Source organism: Crocodylus siamensis, chromosome 11 (genome assembly GCF_052110815.1).
Source record: "Crocodylus siamensis isolate JL-2025a chromosome 11, ASM5211081v1, whole genome shotgun sequence".
Lineage (NCBI taxonomy): Eukaryota > Metazoa > Chordata > Crocodylia > Crocodylidae > Crocodylus > Crocodylus siamensis.
In genome coordinates, this window is record NC_143405.1 from 51,695,291 (window position 1) to 51,715,753 (window position 20,463).

The 20,463-nt window shown below is 45.1% G+C and overlaps 1 protein-coding gene across 6 annotated transcripts in view; it reads left to right on the plus strand.

Annotated features, from left to right (window-relative positions):
* The first annotated feature begins 5,446 nt into the window (after positions 1-5,446).
* The window catches only part of TMCC1 (transmembrane and coiled-coil domain family 1), a 169,566-nt gene continuing 154,549 nt past the window's right edge, over positions 5,447-20,463 (plus strand). For 3 of the 6 annotated variants that reach the window (XM_090021571.1, XM_090021575.1, XM_090021576.1), the window contains exons 1-2: positions 5,465-5,564; positions 11,957-12,198. The gene's annotated coding sequence lies outside the window, so the exon portion shown is untranslated. Of the gene's footprint in view, positions 5,565-8,923; positions 8,992-11,956; positions 12,199-20,463 lie in introns of those variants that run through there. The other 3 variants (XM_090021573.1, XM_090021572.1, XM_090021574.1) reach the window with 3 other exon arrangements.

Below are 20,463 nucleotides of genomic sequence, written 5' to 3' on the forward strand. Positions count from 1 at the left end.
GACCTGGAATTTTCAGGTCAGCTCAAGAAGGCTGTAAGGCCAAGGGATGTGGTTGTCATGAGTGACCTAAACTACCCAGACATCTGCTGGGAGGAGCAGTCAGCCAGGTCTGAATGCCCACATAGGTTTTTAGCCTGCATACAGGACCTCCACCTAACCCAGGAGGTACATAATCCCGCCAGAGGAAATGCCTTGCTGGACTTAGTCCTTGCCACAGGCAATGACATGGTGAGGGATCTGCAGGTGCTCAACTACCTAGGCGTTAGTGACTATCATCTGCTGGAATTTACTATCCGGCGCAGGGTAGTGAAATCAAGCTGTAAGGCAAAAGTCCTTGACTTCAGGAGGGCCAGCTTCAATGAGCTAAGGAGATTAGTAAGATGGGAGTCCAGGATGGGCGGTTGTTCCTTAAGGAGATGATCCTCCGAGCTCATAGGGAGGTCAGTCCCAACAAAAACCAAAAGGGGGAAAGAGTGCTAAAAAGCCCTCTAGGCTCAGTAAAGGCATCCAGGAAGGCCTGAGGGCAAAAAAGGTGGCATACAATCAGTGGAAGCAAGAGGTAATCACCAAGGAGGATTACACCTCCGTTGCTTGGGATTGCAGGGAGGCGGTTAGGAAGGCTAAGGCAGAGATGGAACTAGGGCTGGCGACCAGAAGTAAGGATAACAAAAAGTCCTTTTTCAAATACATAGGGAAGAAGGCACCAGGTAACGTGGGGCCCCTCCAGGACATGGCTGGCAATCTGGTGATTGCAGCAAAGGAAAAAGCTGATCTCTTCAACGAGTTTTTTGCCTCCATATTTCTGATTAGGGACTGGGACAACTCCCGCACTAGGATTACGGATAGGCTCAGGGGACATGATGCCACGCCTAGGGTCAGAGACGATCTAGTTAGGAAACTTTTGGAGGGGCTGGACATGTTTTAATCAGCAGGTCCAGATGCTCTTCATCCGAGGGTACTGAGGGAATTGGCGGAGGTCATAGCAGGGCCCCTGGCACGGCTGTGTGAGCGCTCGTGGTGCTCTGGCCAGTTCCCAGAGGACTGGAAAAGGGCCAATGTGGTCCCTATTTACAAGAATGGGAGAAAGGGGGACCCATGTAAGTATAGGCGAGTTAGTCTCACCTCAGTCCATGGGAAGACCTTTGAGAAAATTAGCAAGGAGCATATCTGCGTGGGCCCAGCATGGGAGGCAATGCTCAGGGGCAACCAACACAGGTCTGTTGCAAGCAGATCCTGCCTGACTAACCTTGTTTCCTTTTACGACTAGGTGACAAAGTCCTTGGATGCAGGCGTTGAGGTGGATATCATCTACCTGGACTTCAAGAAGGCCTTTAATACTGTTTTTCACCCCATTCTCATAAAAAACTAAACAACTGCAGCATTAATGCCTACGCAGTCAGATGGATGGCAGATTGGCTTGATGGTCACACCCAGAGAATGGTGGTGGATAGGTCATTTTTAACCTGGAGGGATGTGGGCAGTGGAGTGACAAGGACTTGGTCCTCAGGCCTGTGCTATTCAACATCTTTATCAGCGACTTGGAGGTGGGCATGGAAAGCACGCTGTCCAAATTCACTGATGACACAAAGATGTGGGGAGAAGTGGGTACACTGGAGGAGAGGGACAAAACCCAACTAGATCTAGACAGGTTATGGAGGTGGGTGGATGAGTATAGAATGGAATTCAATGCAGACAAGTGCAAGGTGCTGCATCTAGGGAGAAGGAACCTGCAACACACCTATAGGCTGGGGAACACCCTTCTTAAAAACACAGTGGCTGAAAGGGATCTTGGAGCCATTGTTGACTCCAGGATGGACATGAGCTGCTAATGCGAGAAAGCGGTCAGTAAGGCTAACCACACCTTGTCTTGCATCCACAGATGCATCTCAAGCAGGTCCAGGGAGGTGATCCTCCCCTTCTATGCGTCACTGGTCAGGCTGCGCAGTTGGAGTACTGCATCCAGTTCTGGGCGCCGGACATCAAGAGGGATGTGGCTAACATCGAGAGGGTTCAGAGGAGGGCCACTCACATGGTCAGGGAGCAGCAGGCCAGGCCCTATGGAGATATGACTGAAGGGCCTGAATTTATTCAGCCTCCACAAGAGAAGACTGAGAGGGGATCTGGTGGCCATCTATAAACTCACCAAGGGGGACCAGCAGAAAATAAGTGAGGTTCTGTTCTCCTGGGCACCACCTGGGATACCAAGGAATAATGGCCACGAATTGATTGAGACCAGGTTCAGGCTTGATATCAGGAGGCATTACTTTATGGTTAGGGCTGCCATGGTCTGGAATGGGCTACCAAGGGAGGGAGGTGGTGCTCTCCCCTGCCTTGTGGGTCTTCAAGAGGAGGTTGGATAGACATCTGGCTGGGGTAGTATGATCCCAGCACTTGTACCTGCCCAGGGCAGGAGGTCTGTTCAGGTCCCTTCCGACCCTTGAAACTACGTGAACTATGGGTTCATCTAGTTTGGACTTAACCTCAGAGCATTTGCATGGATGTGAGAAGAAGTCTTTTCATCTCTCCCATGCTAGTGGAGCCTGTAATCTTCAGGGTCATTTGATGAGAGGCAAGGATTTCTTAGGGTAATATCTGTTAGTGGACCAACTATGTTGTTGGGATAAAGTTAGACAAGTTTTCGAATGTAAGACATTCTTCCTCAGGTCTCTAAATGTAGGAAGCCAGGCACAACAAATTAAGCTCAGCATAGGGGAGGGGCTGAGATAAATTTTCAGCATTTTTACCTGTGTTCCTGATGCAGCACCAGGTGCTTTTAATTAGTGAGCCGCACTAATTAAAAGCACCCAGGTGTCAAGTGTATCAGTGGTGGAGTGCACCTCTTCACTGAGAAAATGATGGCAGTGTGCTTTGAACTAAAGCACACAGAAAGTGTTTTAGTTCAACACACACCACAGCCATTTTCTCAGCACGGAGGCATGCTGCACCACTGATACATGTGGCACATGACATAAGGCTGCCAGAGGGCATCAAATTATGTCCTCCGGCAAACGTGATTAATCGAGTCTGCTCCGACACGTTGGATTTCCAGTGTGTCAGAGCAGGGTCTCGGCACATGTGTAAGTGCCCACAGTTAGTAAAAGAAAGGAAGCTGAGTCCTAGGAGATTGAGGCCTATCAAAATGGGAAATGGTGGGTCAGTCTCACCTTTCTTGTGTGGAAGGTATGCAGGAATTAGACAAATTATAATGGTCCATAAATCCAATATTAGTGTTTAGTCCTTGGTTCTTAGTGTCCAGCCAGGTTATTAATTTTTCTTCCCAAGACCTGAGGCAGAATGTCTTACATTCAAAGCTTGTCTAACTTTATCTCTGCTACACAGTTGGTCCAATAAAATGGTCCAGAAATCCTTGCCTCTTGCATGATTTCTGGACCACGCCACCTACATCATCACTCTTACACTAGTGTAACGTGGAGGTTATTTGCCATTTTGCCATTACACAATGTAGTCTCAAACATTGGCATCTACAACCCCAACACCCTCCCCTTCTCCAGGGCCCCTTAGCAGAGGGAAGATGTAAATTAGCTAACGCCTTTGTGTTCTTTGGCAGTGAGAATAGGCTGGAACGCACACAGGCACATTCAGTTTGAAGTGTAAGTGCTCTTCTACCGATAACCCCACAAGTGAGCGGCTTGCAAGGTGTATTTGGTAGCCGTGTTGGTCCGAGACAAAAGAAATGCAAAACTTTAGAACTCTTGGTTCAGAGATCGTACCTTTTTGTCTCAGATGAACACAGCTACCAAATACACCCCTGAAACATGGAAGATGCTGAATTTTAGCCAATTTTAGATTTAAACTTCACTGCTAAACACCAAGAAAGATTTCTACACCTTCCTGCCTTCTGATGCCACCAGGGAAGGAATCCTGCCTGATCTGCACATTAAAGAGTAATTCACAAAGTGTCACAAAGACACTCTTACAGACCCATAGGAACAGACTTCTACCTTCAGCTTCCTCTGTGCAAAAATGAAGTTTATTTTCTACCTATGGGGACTTTTAACCATCTATAATTTTCCCTGAGCCTGAGGAAGGGCATGTGTGCCCGAAAGCTTGCAGCAAAAGATATATATTTTTTATGATTTCTTATTTGGTTTAATAAAAGGTACCGTCTCAGAACCAAGAGTCTAGGGTTTTGCATTTCAGCTTGCTAAGTAGCACTGCCGTCGGGGTACTGAGCCATTTAAATATGAATCCTTTATTACTTCTATTGCATTTGTAGATTTAGAAAGTAGAGGCCCAGAGCGAAAAGAAAAAGTAGGAATTGAGGAAGAAAGAGACTGAAGAGCATAAAAAAGTCGGAGCAGTTCTTTCTTAAAAGGGAAACATGGATTTTTTTGAGTAAAATGGCTGTTTTGTGGTAAGGTACAAATGCATTATTTTTATCTGGACTACTAAGACAAGGAACATAATTGCAACATGGTGCCATGTCTGTGGCCTTTGCTGTTGTCGCGTGCTTTTAATCTTGTCCATTAAAAACCAGGCAAACATAATGAAATGATAACTTTCTGGCATAAGTCACAGCCAAATATAATTGTCCTTAGGGAACAGAAATGAGATAGCACTGTGCTGCAGCCGGCAGAGAAGATGGGAAAAGGTTGGCTCTTCAGGGCTGGATTCTGATGGTTTTACTCGGCGGCCCTCAACTTTTTTAAGCTCAAGGCCCCCTTGGAAAAAGCCAGCTCTTTGCTTCCACTCAGATTTTGACTTCAGGAAAATAACCTTCTTTTGCAAAAAGCTCGGAAAGACCCCAGCGGGGCAGGATGGCTTTGGCACAACCCAGTCCTAACTGCAGCCTCTGGGTTTATCCCGTGAATCACGTTTGCGCACCTAACAGCCCTGACACGGTGTGGCACCGCAAAGGGGTCTCATGGCATCGCAGCTGCCTGCCGCGAATCGCTGCCTTCAGGCCCTGCCCTGTGCCCAAACGAAAGCTGGCCCGAAACCCGCTCTAGAGCTGCTGCGCCTTTTCCAGCACAAACTTCATGGCTCCACGGCTCTTTTTCTAGGGAGGGTCATTTTGATCACGTGATAAGTACTGGGCATGTGGCTGTTCAACATTTATTGCACAATTCACGGGTGAGCTGTGCGTTACATGTAACGTGCGCCGAGGGCTACAACGCCCTCCTTGCGTGCTATACATGATGTGTGCCAAGGCGCGGGGGGGCACTTAGAGACACCATGTTGCCTGCTATATGTAACGTGTGCCGGGGGGGGAGCGGACACCTTGTTGCGTGTTATATGTAACGTGAGTCAAGGTGAGCGCGGGGGTCCCCGGAGCCCCGCCCCCGCCCGAAGACCGACTCACCCCTCCCCAGCGCAGCCCGGAACCGCTACGCCTGCACTTGCGTCCCGCGCGGGCGGAGTCGCTCGGCCGGGGGCGTGGTCAGCACCACCCCGGCTCCTCCCCAGGGGGCGTGGCGCGGTAAACGTCGCGGCGCGTGAGCTTGCGCGCTGACGTCGCGCGTCGCCGGGAGGCGGAGGCGGCGGCGCCGGGAGCCGGGGATGGAGCAACCGCGCCGGCATCGGGGCGGCCGCGACGCCCCCCGGTGAGTGCCCGCCCTGGCCCGGCCCGGCCCGGCGGGGGAGGGGCGCCGCGGGGCCCGGCCGGGCACAGGCTCGGGCTCCTCTGCCGGGGCGGGGGCAGCCGGGGCCTTAGGGGAGCGCCGGTGCGGGTTGTGTGTGCTGGGGGCGGGCGGGTGGCGGCTCAGGGAGACCCCGGTGTGCGCTGTGTGTAACGGCGCGGCGCTCAGAGAGACCCCCGGTGCAATGGGGGTCTCCAACAGGGACAGACGGAGGGTCTTAGAGACCCCGGGGCACGGTGTGTGTAACGGGGCCCGGCGGGGTCTTAGAGACCCCGGGGCACGGTGTGTGTAACGGGGCCCGGCGGGGTCTTAGAGACCCCGGGGCACGGTGTGTGTAACGGGGCCCGGCGGGGTCTTAGAGACCCCGGGGCACGGTGTGTGTAACGGGGCCCGGCGGGGTCTTAGAGACCCCGGGGCACGGTGTGTGTAACGGGGCCCGGCGGGGTCTTAGAGACCCCGGGGCACGGTGTGTGTAACGGGGCCCGGCGGGGTCTTAGAGACCCCGGGGCACGGTGTGTGTAACGGGGCCCGGCGGGGTCTTAGAGACCCCGGGGCACGGTGTGTGTAACGGGGCCCGGCGGGGTCTTAGAGACCCCGGGGCACGGTGTGTGTAACGGGGCCCGGCGGGGTCTTAGAGACCCCGGGGCACGGTGTGTGTAACGGGGCCCGGCGGGGTCTTAGAGACCCCGGGGCACGGTGTGTGTAACGGGGCCCGGCGGGGTCTTAGAGACCCCGGGGCACGGTGTGTGTAACGGGGCCCGGCGGGGTCTTAGAGACCCCGGGGCACGGTGTGTGTAACGGGGCCCGGCGGGGTCTTAGAGACCCCGGGGCACGGTGTGTGTAACGGGGCCCGGCGGGGTCTTAGAGACCCCGGGGCACGGTGTGTGTAACGGGGCCCGGCGGGGTCTTAGAGACCCCGGGGCACGGTGTGTGTAACGGGGCCCGGCGGGGTCTTAGAGACCCCGGGGCACGGTGTGTGTAACGGGGCCCGGCGGGGTCTTAGAGACCCCGGGGCACGGTGTGTGTAACGGGGCCCGGCGGGGTCTTAGAGACCCCGGGGCACGGTGTGTGTAACGGGGCCCGGCGGGGTCTTAGAGACCCCGGGGCACGGTGTGTGTAACGGGGCCCGGCGGGGTCTTAGAGACCCCGGGGCACGGTGTGTGTAACGGGGCCCGGCGGGGTCTTAGAGACCCCGGGGCACGGTGTGTGTAACGGGGCCCGGCGGGGTCTTAGAGACCCCGGGGCACGGTGTGTGTAACGGGGCCCGGCGGGGTCTTAGAGACCCCGGGGCACGGTGTGTGTAACGGGGCCCGGCGGGGTCTTAGAGACTCCGGTGTGCACTGTGTGTAATGGGGGAGGGAGCAAGCAAAGGAGACCCATAGACAGAGCAGGGGCAGCACTGACCACACCCTGCTTGTGTAAAGGGGTTTTGTCTCCACCCAGTCGCAGCCCTCAGCGCTGGACCAGCCAGGTCTTCCTGAGCCAGAACAGGCAGCATTTGGAGCCACAGCTACTCATCGCTTTTTTCAGCTTTAGCCAGGCATCTTATCTGGAAAGCTAAAAACCAACCTGAGGGCAGCCTGAGGAGGCCATGGGTCCTTGGGAAGGGGCAGGAGGCAGAGGAAGTGGTGGAGACCATCTTGTGTGCACCAGGCTGGTCAGAGCAACACTAGAGTAACAAACAGGCTTTCCTTCCTACCCCAGGAAAGTTGCAGAGGGGATGGGGTCGAAGTAGATTAGCCTGGATGTCCTGCCCTTGCATCACCCAGGAGAACTGCCCCTATCTTAGCTTGAGGATGGGGCAGGCACAGGATGGGACACTGAGCATCTTGGTGCAGTAGAAGCCTTTGGTGGAGACAAAATCACGTCGCATTTGTAACCCTCTCAGTTGCGGTAGCAACCATCTGCAAGTGGGCCAATGAAGTCTCATCTTTCTAAGCCTGAACAGGCAGGATTAGTGCTGCCCTGGCTACTCTTAGCTTTTCCCAGCTTCAGCAAGGTTGAAGGAGGAAGCTAAAAATCAGCTTTTTTTACTTCAATCAGCCTGAACAAGCTTTGAGTATCAGTAAAGGCATTCATGGGAGAAGAGGGATCAGAGACCGTCCTATGTGCACCACGATGGTCAAAGCAGTGCTAGCGTAACAGACTTCTTCCCCCTTGGAAACATCCTAGAGGAGATGGAGTAGAAGTAGAGCAGTCGGGACATCCTGCCCTGGCAGCCACTAGAACTGCTCACCTCTATCTAGTTCTGTTCGACTGCTCGTAGCTTGAGGATGCGGTAAAGCCTTTGAATAGGCTGTTTGCTGATATAACTTGGTGGAAACCTGTGTGCTTTCTTCTGCCCTGGTAGTCACCACGTGTGGAGCTGATTCTTTTGCTGGCCCGTTTCCTTGGAAGCACTCCCTCCAAATCATTTGTCTCTCACTTTGGGAAGTAAGTTCAGCTCCCTAGCAGACAGCCTTCTATCAGAGTTAACTCTGGTGGCTCAGTGAATTACACTATGGAAATGGCAGATACATGGCAGAAAGTTAGAAATTGATGATACTTTTAGTTCTTGATACTGTCTAGGCTCAGTGATAAACCACTTTAATAATAAACAAGGGGTGTGTGCTTAGTATGAAGAGGTATCTAACATTTTTAGGCTGTATATTTGTTTTTTTTTCTGCCAGAACAAGCTACCCGTTATACAAATTTAATATCATTTATACTAATCCTACCAGCTAGTCCTAACAAACCAGACCTACCAGCTAGTCTTTAACAAGTATTAAAAATGATAGGTCTTTCAGTGATTCATGCTTTGGACCTGTAGTGTAACTGAGTCTCAGCTACTTGTAGTTTTTAATTGCTGTTGATTTACTGACTTAAGGAGATTGTGCTAGGTGTGTTCTAAAGACAGCAGTTTTATCTCATCCATCTATACGCTGCACTGTGCTTACAGATGACTTTACTGGACTACCTTTGCTGTTTGCTTCTGAAATTGGCCATCTGAGTGAGCTGCCTGTTCAGAGTTTTTGCTTCAGTTAACTATGCACTACACTGTGTACTGGTACTCTGCCATCCTTGTAACCAAGCACAACAACTGTTTGGTAAAAAATCACTGGTAAAAACAGAGTTAAAGAAATGTTAAGTGGCGTTCAAAGGCAGAATTCCTCAGCTAGATTTCTACCTTTGCAAGGGCTCCTCCTCATTCACTAGTGGAGTTCTATGGTCTCCATCCTTCTCATGGTATCTTGTTACCTATATGGAAACTCCCTTCACTTAGTTTCATATTCTAGCCCCCCCGTTCCCCACCCATCTTTTTTCTTTCTTTTGTTTTTATTTAGGAGGAGGGGAAAAAACTGGGTTTGAAGATTGAGATTCCTGATCTTGGTTCACAACTCATTTATGAGCTGTGAGTAGCTTCACTTTGCTTGGCTCTGTTTCTTCACCCATAATATATGGATGCGTGCTCTTGTCTGCATATGCCTTACAGGGTTGTCATGAAGTCTACTGAATGATTGCAGAGCACTTGGGGTACCTATAAACATGCAGCAAGGCTGCATTGTACGAAAATGGGGGAAATGTGTTGTAAGGAGTAGATATGTTTTCCTTCTGAACTGATAAATGACCAGGGATCCTGGTTTTTTCTGGTTAAAAAAACAATCCCCAATTTTCAAATTAAAATAGTAACTCAAAATCCACATTTTTTCCATGATCAAAATGAAATGTGGTGTTTCATTGTGGGGGGCAGGGGTTTATCAGAGAAAACCCAGGATCCCTGTAAATGACTCTCTTGTTAGCCATTCAGGAGCCCCTTTTTGTGCCCAGTCTCCATTGTGTGGACTATGCTTCATCCCCAGCATCTCCATTTGTTTCTGGCTTGTAGCAGATGCTAGAAATCGAAATCTGGAATGTGGCTGCATGTGTTCAGTTGCACTCCTGCCGGGAGTATGTGCTATCTGTTGTCCAGCTTTAGTGTCTTCGTGCACATTGCCTCTAGTGAAGTTCACTTTGCCAACAACTTCTTTTAGATCTTTCCCTTCTCTCCCACAATGAAGCTAGTTAAAATGCCTTATTTAATGTACCTCTAGCATTAGAATGGCAGAGTCATGTCACTTCAGTTCAACTGGGATATATTTTATAACCCCCAAAGTTGGTAAATTGGCTTTTTATTAAAAAGTTGAGGCCAGAAATGTAGTGTATACGCTGGAGCCTGAGGTCAGTGTTTACAAACTTGGGAGTTTCATCCTAAATGCTTTATTTTAGAATCTAAGAAAAATAATGTTACCATGTTTAAGACAACAGATATTGTTGGTACACAGTGAATCTGTTCAACAAAAACTAGGTTATGAACATCTCCCCATGGGAGGGGGTTGGACTCGATGATCTGCTCAGGTCCCTTCTGACCCTACCAACTATATGTTTCATGAGGTGTACTCTTTTGCTCAGGTAAGTTAGAATGAGAGGTCAGCAGATTCCTGCTATGCAAGAAGGAAATGTATTAAATTGCCAGAAGTAGTCGATTAATGTCAGTCTTAAAGCTGTTTATAATGCTTGACTGAGATGGTTTAGTCAGGGATGATTCTGCTTTGAACAGGGGACTAGTCCCTTCCAGCCCTGCTTTTCTGTGCTTTGCTTTGACTATTTTCCTTTCCTTTTATAAAATGCTGCTGTTTCAAAACAAACAAACTTCTAAAGGCTGTACCGAAATACACAAATGTATTTCTCCTATTGCAGTCCTTAGGGGCCTGGTGGTGAACCAGAGCCACGCTGCAAACGCAGAGCACAAAGGTGTTGCCTGCCCCAAATAAATTCATCTATATGATGTGTCCTTCAAAGTAAATTAATTAATAAGGCTGAAACTCTTGAGTGCTTGTGTAGAACAGCATATCCAATATAAAACATCCCAGGTCACATTTTGGGTCCTCTCCTTCCTGCACTGACTTCCATTGTTCACTGACCTTTTTTACCATGAGTTTGGGTTATTCCTTGGTGCATAACATAGCCTGTCTCTTTAGTGGTGTGGTGACAACATAGGTCATGGAACTAGGGTACTAAAGGATGGTATGGAATGTTTAGGTTGTTCCCAGGATTCACGTTAGCTGGGCTAATGTGCCCATCCTATTGTTTAGCAATGAAGGAAGGTATAAATAAGAATTGGTTCTCAGGCTACTAATAGCAATAGAAGGTGATATCCTCATTTCTGGGTTAATATTACATTATCCTGGGTAGATTTAACTGAATACTTAGGTTTTCCAAAGTGTAAAATATTCTGTCCTGTATCTGCCTTAGGTCTTCAGGATGTAAATTGAACTCGTACTTAAGTTATCCTCAGTACAGTGCCTTAACTGCAGGTTCATTTTTTGTCAGTTAGTAGCAGTGTGAACTTTTGCTCAGTTTCATGGCTACTGTTCAGGAACTATGGGTAGTTGCTCCGGTATATGTGACTAGCCTAAATGGAAGCAGGTAATTATGCTATTTGCAGGAAGACAGCCACTTGCAGGGAGAGTGGCTGCAGGAAAAGGCAGTAGAGACCCTCCTGTAGTCATGAGGGAGATGGTGGGGTGGCAAATAATAGCAACCTTTTATCTATGGGGCAGAGGGAGGTTTAAATTTATCAGAAGTTGAAAAAGATTTAAATATGTAATCAGGCTTCAGGGAAGTATGCTGGTGAGAAATATGGTATGGTGTGGGCACTACATTGGGAGTAATTTTTATAACTTCTAATGCTTGCTTCATGGTGTAAAGTGCATTCCTGTCTTTACTTGGATCAGATGACAGATTTCTGGTGGGGAAAAAAATCCTCCTCTAATCTTAAAAATAAAGAGTTAAACGCTTGTTCTTGCAGGACAAGCTGATCTGATTTTTTGCTAAATTCAGACCATATTTCTAAACAAATACATGTGGAGTTTATACAAGCATTTACCACACCTGCTTTTGCATGTACAGTAATTCTGAATGGCTGAATTTATGGCCACAAGATTATGAAAATTTGGGTCTTAGACTCCTGGATGTGTGGATGAATTTTTCTTATTTGAAATGTGGTACTCTTACTGTCTTCTAATTGCCTTGCTTAGTTCATAATCAGAGTTGGGGTGGGGAGATTGGGATGTTTAAAGATTATGTAAGATTCACCCAACTATTATGGTTAAGGGGAGCAGGGAGTTAATTTCTGAAAGCTGTCTCTTGAGTTTGGGTTTCATCTCTGTGTTGCAGCTAGCAAGCTTGGATACTTATGTTAAAAGCCCAGTGTTCACAGTAATAGTTAATGCTCTGTCCCCTGCATCATACTGTAAAGCATGAATCTACACTGCTGATTCACAGCTGATCAGCCATTAATGGGTTTTCTGTTTCTTGCTGTGCTTGTTTAATTCCAGCAGGTCTTATTCCTATACAAGGAAGCTTTTTTGCCAAGGCTTGCTCTGCACTGATCTGCACTATTGATGACAGTTGTCTGCAAATGTAGAAGACCATTTTTGCATCCCAACCCTCAGATGGTTTCCCATCTCCTAAGGAACTGATCTTTGTCTTTTGAATGAAGCCTTTTTGAAGATTTTGGATTATAACTGCGAGTGTATCTATGCAAGGAAAGAAGAGCTAGTGTGGATATCTGTTTGAGGTATGTATATCTATTACTCATAATGCACTTTTTAAAGAAAGTGGTATTTCCTGTCTGTTTAAAGAAAAGAAAATAAAGTAATGGCACTTGGCGGAGGGAGGGAGAAGTTGGCGTTGCTGCATTAGCGTCCCCTTGTCTTAGTTGAGCTATGTCTTGATTTGACATGCAGTTGCCCTTAAATACAAATTGCTAAAATATAAAGAACACAGTAGAATAAATTTAGTTGAATATGCATATGTTCACTGGTGCATTACAGACACCAGAATATCAAAACGGCATTAGATGTGAGCTGACCTGATTTGAACCTCCTGTGGAAACGTTCAAAAGTTTCCTTTTAGAATAGTGAGTAACTTTGTACAGTGTAACCTCAGCCCTTTATCCACATGTTCACTCCTTGGTAGCGCTTAAAATTTTATAAAGCTTTTTATCTTCAAAGTATTTAGCTAACATTAGCTGAATTTCACAATCCTCTTGTGAAGTAAGTGTCTGCATCTCTAAGATATGGAGAAGATGGGGAATTGGAGGAAATGAAAAGATCTCCTCAGAATCAGAAAGTGGCTATTTAACCATAGCTAAACCAGGACATCCCATTTCTCTGCCCTGGTCACGCATCGCGAAAACCATTGACCCAGGAGGAAGGTACATTGCACTTCATCCCAGGATTTTAAAATGTTCTGTGCTTGTTGGTGCATGATACCTTGCAGTACCTCTTTGTGAGTTATGAAAATATATCCAACCTATAGAAATTTACAGCCTCAGTAACTGAGGTATAAAAGTCTAGAGCAGCCAGGACTCTTGTCCTTTGTGTTAACTGCAAGACTGCCTTCCTCGTATAATGTGATATGAATATCAAAGTGTCCCGACTGTCCCAAGGGCTAGAAAGCAGCAAGCTGTTTGTCTGACTACTTCCTGTCTTCGGGTCATATTTAGCTGAGTCTTTCTAATAGTAAAAAATGAAATAAAAAATTGGAGCCTCAAATGTGATACTGCTGCCATCCATTAGGGTTGTATCTTTAGGCCTTGAAGTAATTGTGTGCATTGATATTACCTACTGACATTTTTCCTTTATGATTTTTTATAAATGTTACTGTCTCTTTCTTTCCATCTTCAGCTTTCATCCTCTAATGCTCACACTAATGCTCATTGGCAGTGGCAGGCAGCTTTGCTGTAGTGGAATTTAGCCAGACCAGTTTACTGTTCTGAAAAGGTGCAATTCTTTGCTTAAAAACTCACAAAGCTGGTGCACTGAAGTGGTGTATAACTGTCACCTACAACCTGTTTATGAGATTAATGTTTGTACTGGCTGAATGCATATGGTGCAGCATACATAACCCCTGAAATTCAAATGGAGAGGAAGAGAAACTTTTTAGTGCAGGAAACCAACTCTACTGCCTAGGTTACCCTCTGAGGCAGTTGTCACTTTCAGGTTAGACTAGACCTGGGAAGGAAGTAGATTTTCTGATCAAAATTTTTCAAGGTTATTTTTTCTATGAAAGAAATGGAGACCTATGCACTTATTGAGAATATCCAGTAATCCCATGGCTGGGGCTCTTGCCAGAGATGTGAAGACCATGGCTTATGTCTTTGCTTATACAAGAAAATAAATAATCTTTTGCTGGAGTAGGGACTCAAACTGTGGTCTTCCACATCCCAGGTAAGTGCCCTGACCCCTGTGCTGTTGGCTGTTGTGTGGTGAATGAGGGTGTCTGATTTTTGGCTAAAGCAATTGTGGCTCGTAGACAGAGGTGATGTCTTTTATTAGACCAACAAAATTTTTGCAAAAAAATTTCTTTAATGCAAGCTTTTTGCCTTGAAACTGATTTTTGGCTAAAACTTTAGCCCATATTTAAAATAACTGGGTACCCACAGAAGTATTCGGTTTTGATGAATTGGCATTTTCTGTAAGAAAAAATACTTATTTCATTGCAGAACTTCTGCCTTGCTGTGCCTCGGAGCACGTCGGGAGACCTAGATTCTATTCTTGTCCCTGTCCAAGACAAGTGTGTGATCTTAAGCAAGTCGCCTAACCTTATTTTACAGTTGAGATAACCCAAGCACAAAATGTGATTTGCAATCCTTTGTAAACACTAAACAAGTCTGTGAAAGGTGTTATTTAAATACTGCTTTGCCTTAACTTCAGTACATGGGGTTGTGCTGTGAATAAGTCTGAATATTAAAGAAGTTTGCAGTTGAAGTTAATTAGGGGCTAAAAGTGACCTTTTTTGCTTGCAATAAAAGACAGTCTGAGAGATTACTTTGTATGGTATGTCTGGAGGGAACAGCATATCAAAAAGATGATTTCCTTACTGGTTAGATAGTCTCTCTCTCTCTCTCTTGAAGGAAAAAGAAAAAATACTTCCCAATTATGGGGCTGAGAAGTGTGGCATGAGTGATGTATTGACATGGGTTATAGTCATGTGAGCAGATGTCATGAGACAACAGTGTGACTATTTCAGCAGGATTATGAAAGTGTTAAAATGCAGCACTTGGTTATGAATTTGTTTGCTCCCATTTTCTTTATTAGTTTCTCAATCTTACTTCATTGTCATGTTCTTGAAACAGTTGACCCCCAACAATATTATAGTAGTTTGGAATATTAAAAGTCTGAGTCTTTGCTGTTTTTAATAGATAAAGCCTCCCATATAGAAATGTTAAAGCAATTTATGAACAAAGCTGGGGTATTCTTGGAAAGTAAGCGATTTGTTTTCTTAACTATAAGAAAAAGTGGTTACAATTGCACTACACAACAAGACTGAGGTGGTACAGTGACTAAAATGTAAGTGTCTTGACTCCCAGCCTCTGTCTCTGACAGCTAGACTGCACTAAGTAGTCAGGCGGTTAGTGTGTATGTGCCTGTGTGCCCAAAATGCAAAAATGTTTTTTCTGTCTGAACTTCAAGAACTACTATGTGAGCCTAGTCTAAGTCAGTTAACCAGTATGTTTTCAGGACCAGTCTTTGTTTCTGCTGCATCTAAAAGGATACCATTTTCAATCACCTGTCAGCTCTTACAGGTTTTTTTTTTTGCTCAATTAAGGGTGCCCCAGAGCTGCTGTTCCTGGTAGTTGCCACTGTCATTAAAAATAGATGAATTATTCACTACTTAAAACTTTATGCTTCACTGGCTATTGATTGATCCTCCAGTCCTGCAAATGTGGTTCTTTCACTAATGTACTCAAAAATGTGTGCTGTATATCATCTTGCAAGCCTTCCTCTAAGGGGGAGGCTACAAATTGTAAGTTAAGAAACTTGTTACCTCTTTGTTACTCTTTCTGTTGCAAAATTTCTTTTAAAAATGATGGTGCAGTATTATGTGTAGACCTTAAGTGGATAAATGCAGTTATTCAGATAAATTAAAAAAAACCCCTATGATTCAGTAACAAAGAATCATGGTCATATTATGGGCATGTAGTCTGGCTCTCCCCATTGTGTATCTTCAACTAATGCTTGTATATAGTCACGGTTTTATTTGCTAAAGTCTCACTTTTATCTGTATGATAATGTCTCTCCAGTTTTTTTATTTTAAGCTGGCTTGAGATCATCGCTTTGTCCAGAGAAACAGTTTGAGCTGTCATTTTGTGTGTTTGTATTGATGAAGTATTTTCTTGTGTTGATTCAGATTGGGAGTGGCTGCATTTAGGTAGACAGCATTTTTATAATGATGATAAGCTTTGGCCAGACTAGCTCACTGAGATTGTAAAAGTGTCTAAAGAGGATACCAGCTGCTTCCTAAGAGTTGGATTTAATGCACCTTAAGCTTGCTAAAAAAATTAACATAATTGCTAACAATTCAAGTGAGGGCAGATTGCCAGCATCCTTCAATGAATAGCCGATAAGCCTTGCTCAAGAAATAGCAAAATCACCAGTCGGAGACTATTTGTGGTGCCCTTTTTGTTTTTTCATTTTTTAGCAATATTATTGAGGAGATGGGGTGACAAGACAATAGCTCAAAAGTTTTCTATTCACCCCCCCCTCCCCCTTTGTTATAAGAAATATTTTTGGGATCCCTTCCTTTATGGAAATAATGGTCACAGCTCTTGGCCATTGAGAATGTTAACCTCAAAGATAAAAGCCACTCTTTAGCAATGTCTGGAGGCCTCTTGAGTTCCTTCAGTACTTTTTAAGCGTTGGTGTTGGGCTGGAAATCTGGTTTTCTTCATTTCCCATCAGTAGAGCTTAGTTTTCTGTGCTGTATTCTTCCGCTGATAAGTTTCATTATTAGTCTTTGCTAGGTCAGTATTTCTGATGTGGTTTTTGCTCGGCAAGATAAATTTGCTAGTGTGAAGTTCTTAGTACTCAGGTAACTTTTTATACCACAGTGCAGTCTTCACTGTAGAGCTGCCATCAGAAATACCGTGGGTGGTATTGAGTAACTGCTCTTCCCAAATCTATAGCGCTGATTCACCTCCTGGATTTGTTTTTTGTTCATGTATTATGTATTCAAGTACATAACAATTTTAAACCTTTTCCGTATGACTTGGTGTACAGTTTCATTGTTCCCATTACCTACCCAGCATGAAGTTTGCTGAAGTTTGGTAGTATCAGTGGACTAACTTTAGTTTGGCAAGGATAGTGCCTGAGGAACATGATTTTTGGAGAGCTTTGAGGTGCATTATTTAAGGGTATTTTTGAAGCCCCACTTTATTCTTGGGGTTTCACCTTGCTTCAGAAAGAGAGATGTTTTTCCCACTGGGATTTTATGTCTGGATTGGGATCACTTCTCTCAAGTGTCGTCTATTCAGATTTATCCTTGACTTCATGACCTTCAGATTGGGTTACTGCAGGGCTAAATGGGAAGCTGCTGCTGAAGGAGAATGTGATGGCTAGCTGCTTAGCAGGGCAGGCTGCAGGGACTGTATTCCATGCTGGCATTTGATGTTTAATAACATCTCGGCTAGCTTCGTATTTGCTACTGGGTGGAATTCAGGATGTTGATATCAAGTCCCCAGCTATTTGGGACAGTTAGTTGACGATTGATAGATTCTCTGTGTGCCCCCTTCAGCAGTGGAGGTGAACAATATACTTCTGCTAATAAGTCTGGAATACAGGCCTCACGCAAACTTTAACTCTTCCATTTTTCAATGGGTTTTAGCCTGATAAGATTGCAAGCATTTTTTTTTCTCTATCAAGTGAAAATGTCTGAAGATGGACTGACACATTACTCAGTTCAAAATTGCAAGAGACCATTTAATAATCTTTGTATGAGGAGGATGACAGCTGGTCACAAGCTGTTAAGCTGTACTTTTAGTTTTGCTGATGCCTGGATGCTGATTGGCTGTTGGTTGCTAGGCTCTTTTAAACCAGTTATTGTAGTACGATATAATACTGAGATTTCCACAAACTGGTGGCAGTTACTTGAAGACCAGGAAACTTCCCTTACAAGGAACTTTGTTTTATAGTTTTTTTAGGTGGAGACGTGATTGTGCAGTATATAAACATAAAATGCTGGCTTCAGAACCATTTACTCCAGAGGAGCTGTTAGCTAAGGGTGACCTAATGCAACCTTCTCTGATCAAGTGCCACAAAACATGCACTTACTGGTCCAGAGGCTTTTTATGGAGATGCTACCAGGTGAAGACAGTGCAGTTTGCAAATCATAAAAATTAAGGGTAAAGCCAAGAAGCTGCACCTGTAAGGAGACTGATTAATATTTGGCTTCTTGATTGCAGTTCCAGTTTCTAGGCTCTTCTGATGAGTTTGCAATGCTATTTCCCCCACCCCCAGTCTTTTTTGGAGTTTTATTACCTGGAAGATGTCACAGCCTTTTTTAATTTATGAAAAGTGTGTGTGCAGGCTAACATACAAGTCTGTATGGGAAAGGCATGAGAGAGAGTTCACTTAAAACAGTCTCTCAAAATAGCCAGTAAAGTGTGTTCCATCTAAGTTCAAAGGAATTTGGAGCTGACCACTGTAAACTACTAACAAGAGCTGTTGGATTTCTTCATGTGAAAGGGTTATAGCTAATAACACTTGAGAGTGGGCAGAAAGGCTGAGCCACCAAAAGATCAAAATTTACTTCATCTGAGGCTTGTGGTTCTGCCATCCTATCATTTTTTGGTTTCAGTCTCAAATATTTAACCAGCTCCCAAGTTTTGAGGTAACTTCGGTAAAAATTGTTTTTAGTTGGATGGTTGGGGGTTTTATAACTTTTTAGTTGGGGGGGAATGGTTAAGTTGTCATTCTGACTAATTTGGTTGCATGCCAATCCATTACTGACTTCTTTTTTTAAGCTGTTGATTTGTTGGTTGTATTGCTTTATTTTTTTTCAGTTTAGTTTAATGTTACAAAGAGGAGCTTGGCTTCAGCAGTATACTTTCTTGACTATTTTATTTTAATACATGCAATAAAGTTAGTGAAAGAAACATGACTTGGGATTTTCTAACAAGAAACATGGGTCCAGAATCCTTGAGGACCTGAATCAAAACTTTAGATAGTCAACCCCAATGCCTGATCAAGCCCCGGCCCCCTCCCTCCACACACACATACCATTAACTGCAGGTTCTGAGGAGCCCCTGACATAGCTCGAGCTTCTCTGTGGACCATCTAGGTTTCTGCAGTGTGCATGCATGCAAGTTTAACAGCATAAGTTCATTGTGCCACAATAACAATGAAAGCTTATTTACTCATGCTTTGGCCAGCAATTGGTAGGTGGGGAAAGTTGGCTCCTTTAGAAATGGGCCTGTTAGTAACTGACAACATCATCTAGGTCTCATTTTTTCTGTTTTAGTAGCTATAAGCCCAAAATGTCCTTGCAACAAGCTTATAGGCATCAGACCATTGAAGTGGCAGTATAATTGTGAATGCATCTAGATGTCTGAACAGTGGTTACAGTTCTAAAAAAACAATGCAGCTGACCTAAAAGTTAGTTCTTTATATAACCCTGTAGAAACACTTCCTTATAAATAAGTAGAAGTTTTGGGAAAACCAGCCCTTCCTCCTTGAGCACAAAATTCATGCCGGTCTTTAATATGATGAAAAATCCCATCTGTTTGTTGGGCAAATTGTTACAGAGGTGGTCGGGTAAATCAATGTGTGTACTCTGTGGTAAAGTTGGTTGGTAGCACTAGGCTCTTTTTATAAGATGTCAGCTGTGTCCACACTTGATCTTATCAATCAAGTGTTCCTCTGGAAAGATAAATGGTGAATTTGAACTATATATTGACTGACTAAGTAAGCTATTGAAACTTGATAACAGCATGTCGAAACAACTTACTCAGTTATGTGTTTTGAAATACAGCAGTAGGCTAGAAAATGGCTGTAAAAATGAAGTCCAGATAGTGAACCTTGAGAACTCCCCCCCCCCTCCCCCCCCCAATGCCTAAACTTGATCTGCCTCTTGTAGTCCATATCCTCCTACCAAGATGATCAAAAGGGATTTGGGACAATTAAAAACACTTACAGTGTAAACTACAACACTTTTCCCATTTGTCTTCTGTCTGACAGGAGTTGGGAGAGTCAAAGTTTGTTTCTCTTTGCTGTTGCAGTAAAGCATGACTGCTCAGGAACATCTTTACATCTCCATCTCAAACACTGTATAATGTCATTATGAAGCAATACGATGACATAAGTTTCTGAAATGTCTTTTTTCGTCTTTTATAATACTGATTTTTGTTAGTCTATGGGGTAATGTTCCTTTTAAATAGACATAAATGTTTTTCAGTCCCGAAAAGTATAAACCCACTGACAGAGCCATCCCTTGCAGAGAGCGGGGTGGGGAGCAAATTGGGGCAACCACCCTGGATCCTGTGCTTTGGGGGGCCCTGCGGATAGTGCTGAGGGTGCCACCATTCTGCACGGCCACCAAATGCCACCAGCTTTGCTTTCTGGATGCTCGCTGCCACCCCCCACCCCCCCCACACAGACCCCACATACCTCTAGGATCGGCCCTGCCCACTGATGTCTTTTTGACCTTGTCAAAAAGAACATTTTAATCATTTAATACAATTATTGTAGAAGGTTTTTCATATCTCTGCAACCATCTGGTTTGCCTCTTCTGAACGCTGTGACCCCAGCCCCCTTTTCCTGAGAAATACTCCCAGGTGGGAGTGGGGTAGACACAGATCAATTATTCATGAACAAAGTGACTTGAGGCATTTGCAGCCCCACTCTCATTGCATCACTTTCAGCAGAAGTAACATAGATTGCTACTGTTGTGTGCTGCACAATATTGAACAGGAAGTTGCTTGCAGGTTGTGGTTTTTTTTTTCTTTTGTTTTTTTTTCTGCATGTTCAGCTAATGCACTTTAAATACCCCATGTGTGACAATT